The sequence below is a fragment of the Limulus polyphemus genome, unplaced genomic scaffold (assembly GCF_000517525.1).
Source record: "Limulus polyphemus unplaced genomic scaffold, Limulus_polyphemus-2.1.2 Scaffold5804, whole genome shotgun sequence".
NCBI classification, from domain to species: domain Eukaryota; kingdom Metazoa; phylum Arthropoda; class Merostomata; order Xiphosura; family Limulidae; genus Limulus; species Limulus polyphemus.
In genome coordinates this window covers 39,674-45,552 of record NW_013671414.1, presented here as the reverse complement: position 1 = coordinate 45,552, position 5,879 = coordinate 39,674, and positions in this window count along the sequence as shown.

Sequence of the window (5,879 nt, the reverse complement as noted above, 5' to 3'; positions counted from 1 at the left end):
ACTATGGTACCGGTACACGACCATACTACACTATGGTACCGGTACACGACCATACTATACTATGGTACCGGTACACGACCATACTACACTATGGTACCGGTACACGACCATACTATACTATGGTACTGGTACACGACCATACTATACTATGGTACTGGTACACGACCATACTATACTATGGTACTGGTACACGACCATACTATACTATGGTACTGGTACACGACCATACTACACTATGGTACTGGTACACGACCATACTACACTATGGTACTGGTACACGACCATACTACACTATGGTACTGGTACACGACCATACTACACTATGGTACCGGTACACGACCATACTATACTATGGTACCGGTACACGACCATACTATACTATGGTACCGGTACACGACCATACTATACTATGGTACCGGTACACGACCATACTATACTATGGTACCGGTACACGACCATACTATACTATGGTACTGGTACACGACCATACTATACTATTGTACTATGGATTTGATCTTTTAACTGAAAGGCGTTTTATCTTTTTTTCGGTCTGCATTGAAATTTGAAACTTAGGTAAGTTTAGACATTTTGGCAATAAAGTTACTAAAAACGGACTTTTCCTGTCCAGATAATAATGATAAAAGAAACTTTTTTATTTCGGCATTTCAGCTTCATCTTGGTTAGTAGTACGAGCTTAATTTGTGGATAGACCCTATTAACTAATATTTTATTTTTATCACGAACGACAAACTTCCTACATAGGTTAATGTTCACTTTCTTGTTAGCTACATTGTAAGTTGTAGGGGATGGGGGGGATTCTAGTCTGTCTGTCTGGGTGTTTATCATTTTGTCGAACAAGGTTCAGTAAGGGATTTCCTTGTAAGGAGTCTGGGGGCGCGAATGGATTTTAGGGTAAAGATAGACTTTCATACATGACTTGGGTGTATGTATGATGAAATAGTCGACTCAATTCAAATCAAAAATACGAGTAGCGAGTGCATCATGATACGGGAGTACAAGGGTTTGTGACTGTTTTAGAAATATGCTTCGTCGTGGTTAGATTAATAAAATATGAGATGCCGCGTTTTCCGGACATGACACCCGTTTTAATACACCCTTACTGATATCATAATTAATTCCTACGGTCCTTCCAATGAGGAAACCCTGAAGTAGTGAAAAAAAAAAACTAACTGATTTCCTACAAATCAAGATACCTAACAATCAGTGGTACAACACTCAACAAAATCCTGGACCTCGAGATCACAGCCAAGGAAAGATGGGTCGAACACCAGACAAACAAGTTTTGAAAATCGAACAAACTTTACACAAGTGTGTTTGGAAACAAGAATCTAATAAAGTACATTGTAAAATCAAGGTACTCTTGAATCTACCACAGAAATCCAGCACTAACCAATCGATAATAACTCTTCCTAAAATATCTTCTGGAAATTATAAGGACTATACGAACCAGCGACACCATTATTTATAGCGCCATCTAAATAATAAGGTGTAATTTTTTGATAAATTACCACTGTTTCTTATATCTTCTCCACATTTTACGAATTTGTTTTTACAATATTAATTTTCTGCTATTTTTGACTTTCGTTTCATTATATGTATAAATATATATAAGAAGTAAATTTCATAATACCCGTTATGTGCTACTTTCTATGTTATTTTATTTCTAACTTTTATAATTTTAAGTAATTCATTTGTTTTTCATGTTTTTTGTACTTTTATTTTCAATGTATCGTTTTATATACGTGTAGTTTTGAATTTGTCGTACAATATTTTAATAAATATAGCATATGCAAAACTAAAATCTGTGTTTATAGACTTGTAACATTACTTTTCATTTCTTCTTCAATAATATTTTCATATTATTGTGGATTTGGTTTTCAATATTACGAACAATGGTCGTAATATTTTGAAAACGAGACCCAAAATTCGAGAGCTTTCGAATAGTTGACTATTGTTCTTCAGAAGAAGAATATTATTCGAAAGCGCTCGAGTTTTGGGTCTCGTTTTGAAAATATTACAACTTTTGTAGGTTATCCTGTGTACTAACTACGAACAGTGGTCGGCACTCTTCCGCACATTCAATAAAATCCTTTTTCAAGCTACTTCAGCAGACGCTTGACAAGTAGCCATTAATTCTTAGGCTAATAAGAATTGACGTAAGCAGATTTATGTAATTTAACACCAAAGTCTATGTAATTACTACTTCTTGATAAAAGCACGTGGCCATTCAATATCAATAAATTACACATTACACACATATGTTTCAGAAACTCGTCAAATATAACATCTCTTTCTAAACACAATTTTTGAAGTTTTTAGGAACGCGAGATTTAGGGGCTTTTTATGGAACCACATGACCAATACTCTGCGCTGTTTATATGTTTCTCAATTTCAATAACGGGCGTGATCTTCTTATATATAAAAGTTTCGTCACTATCACATAAAAAACTTTTACAGAATAGACATTTGTAGCAGTGTGAATAAGTATTTGGCTTTAAAATACAGTCCTGATATTTTATTCGTGAGTATAAGTAGCTTGAAAATGTTTCGCCATCTATTGGATTCTTTTAAAACAAATAAAGTGTAAGTAACAGTGGTTAACATGCAGAGACTGACTATTAAACTGATAACACTTCTACCCACTAGTCTCCTTACAGGTATATGTTAAACTAAGAGCACTTTTGCAATAAAAATTACGACACCAACGTGTCCACGTGCACAATACCTATATTTGTATAATGTTAAAAGAAAAACACGCTCTACTTGTTTCGTTGAACAACATGATCCACCATCTTGAAGATACAAAGAAGTTTTGTTTATATACTGGACTAAAGACATGTGTAACATAGTGTATAGTGTATTGCACAGTGTCACCATTTACAAAATAGAAAAGCACTTCGTGGCACATGGACGTAAATCTCTCTCTTCAAATGTTTTATTTTTAACAATTTCTAAAGATTGTCTTATATTAATTCGGTTTTTTTTCAAAATATAATTCACTTATTTAAGTAATTTCAAACTGCCCCAACCAATGACACGTGAGGAGTTCGCCAAGGCTGAATCACTCGTTTTCGATATATTAAATGCATTTTTCTGTTCTCTTTACTAAGTTTCAAATTTATATACGTCTGCCAAATACAATTTAAACCACAACTACTTGGAAATTTTGTGTTAATCCTTTAGTTGACTTTTATCTTTAAATCCATTAATAATGCTAATTACCTTTAAGTGAGATATAAAGGTTTTTTGACCATCCATACATTTCATGAAAAAATTATGTATTTGTGTTGATCCTGGTGGACCATATTGCAAACACATATTCTTACTCTGAAGAAGAATAGTCAACTGTTCGAAAGCGCTCGAGTTTTGGGTCTCGTTTTGAAATGATTACAATATTTGTTATTAAGCCTATTTATGGTAAATAGTGGATAATTTAATCCTATCTATGATATTAGGCTTATACCTGCTATCAATTGTTATGTGCTTTGAATTCAATTCTAATACCATATCTTCATTATATGAACAAATACTAAGAGCCTTATGTACAAAAGATGAAAACGAGGTCATTTTGTGAAATGATCTCGCACTTGATGGCACGATAACTGAGAAACGTCTTTCTGTTGACAGAAAGCCACTCTATATTTTTTACAGAAACCCCCAAAACTGTAAACAATCCTCCTCTTCAACTTCTGAAATGAACCGTATAGTCGACTGATCGAATTAAAATTAGTCGATCTCGTGCTTCTATATTAATATTTTAAATCTTATTTACAAATTCAGATGAATTTTAACCGTTGTGTGTGTGTGTGTGTATGAATTTGTGAAAAATCAATATTTTAACAATGAACTTAGCAACCAAATACGTTGACGACCGTCAGTTATCGACAACAGAGCGGAACAGCACCACAATATTATAGTCTTCGGATGGTATAAGATTGTTTTGTTCATTAGATGTTCAAGTAATACTGGTTTTAACAATTCATTTATTCTGTACTACATTCGTTAGGTCGTTCTTTATTTCAATATATGAGCTATGATTTCAAAGATTTTTTATATTATCGTTGTAATTAATTTTAACTAATAACACAATCTACCATCCTTTATCTGCTTTAGAAATTAAAACGTTTTTATTACTTTTGATTATGCGAAGTTGGTTTACCTCATAATTACATAAATTACTTTTTGTTTTATCAGAATACTTTACAATATTATCAGTAATCTTGTATTGTTTCAAACTACTTTCAACCGAAACAATTCTTGCTGGTATCCTGTTACTTAGATAAAACTTAAACCCAGATGAAGAACATTAACTTGTTCCATTATAATATTTTTATTGAATAAATTTACTACTTTCGTTTTTTTTTTTTTAAGTTAAGCATAAAGTTACCCAATGGGCTATTTGTGCTCTGCCCACCACGAATATCGTATCTAACGTTGTAAATCTGCAGACATACCGCTGTGCTAATGGGGGGGACACTACTGTGGGGTTATTCAGCAGTTTAACACACTTTTAACCAGGCAGGTTGCCCATTTCAGTAAGAATTTGAGTTTTCCTGCCTTTTTATAAAGCACATGATAATAGGCTTGTTGAATATTTTGGGAATAAATCTACAGATAATAATAATAAAATAATTTTGTTTCAGGCAATGTTTTGCCATTATGGGTTCATCAGGAGGAGTAGTGCAAGTAAATAAATACTTTGATAAATATTTCATAAAAAGTTATATAATTGTTCTATTTTTTATATTACCAATTTTGTAAATGCAACTTTTGGGGTCATGGCCTTTATCAGGTACTATAATAAGTGAATATATGTATTATAAATTATTCTTTCCTAGTTAGCGACACTGCCTGAAGAAGAACATAACCCAAAACATTGAATGTATGCATGTTACGATATAAAAACAAAGAGAAAAATTTTATCATTTTTTTAAAAATTTACTTCATAATTTTAAGATGTTCATATGAAACATATAATTTATATACTTCTGTAAGTTTCCCCTATCTTGCTTCCTCGAATTTCTCTTGGAGAAATACCAGTCTAACTTGTGTCAGAAATTTTTAGAAAGGTAACTTCCAGTTTGAAAATAAATTGGCTTTCGAAAGAGAACGTAAGAAAATATTATTTTTTTTTGCCCGCATGGGGGTCGAACCCACGACCTTCGCGTTATCAGCATGACGCTCTAACGAACTGAGCTAACGTGCCATAGGAAGTTTACTTGTATTATTTAAGGAATATATTCTCTACACTATTACTAATACTTTATGTGAATTTACATATTTATTCAATCTTTGTTGTATATTTCAAATTTAAATTAAAAACATATTTACTCTTTATAGAGTTGTGTATTATATTATATAATTTACTACATGGTGTTCACTTATTAAATATCAACAATAACAATAATTACAAAATTAAATAACAGCAATTTAATTGTTATAAATATTTTTAGGCCTGAATGATTTCCCATTTATTCTCCGGCTTCAGTATTTAGAAACTTTAGATCGTAACACTAACAGAAATAAGATTCAATGTCAATGTTAGTAACTCCTCTTTAAACCGCTGGTTGCATCAACTTCTGGGGGGTACCTAACGAATCGTCTCTGTCCTGAGGTTTGCACAAAGGTAACATTTTTCACCTCATCACTTGGGGAACCCCGGGAATTTCCAGAAAACCCCTTCTTCTAAACTGCTGGACTCGCCAACTTCTAAGTGGTGCCAAACGAATCGTCTCGGTAAAACTTTTCACCCAACCCCTAAGGTAATCCAGGTGTTTCGCGGAAACACTTTTAACGGGGATTCCCCAAAAAGCAAACCCCAAATTGGACATTGATTTATAATGTTACGTCTCCGTTTG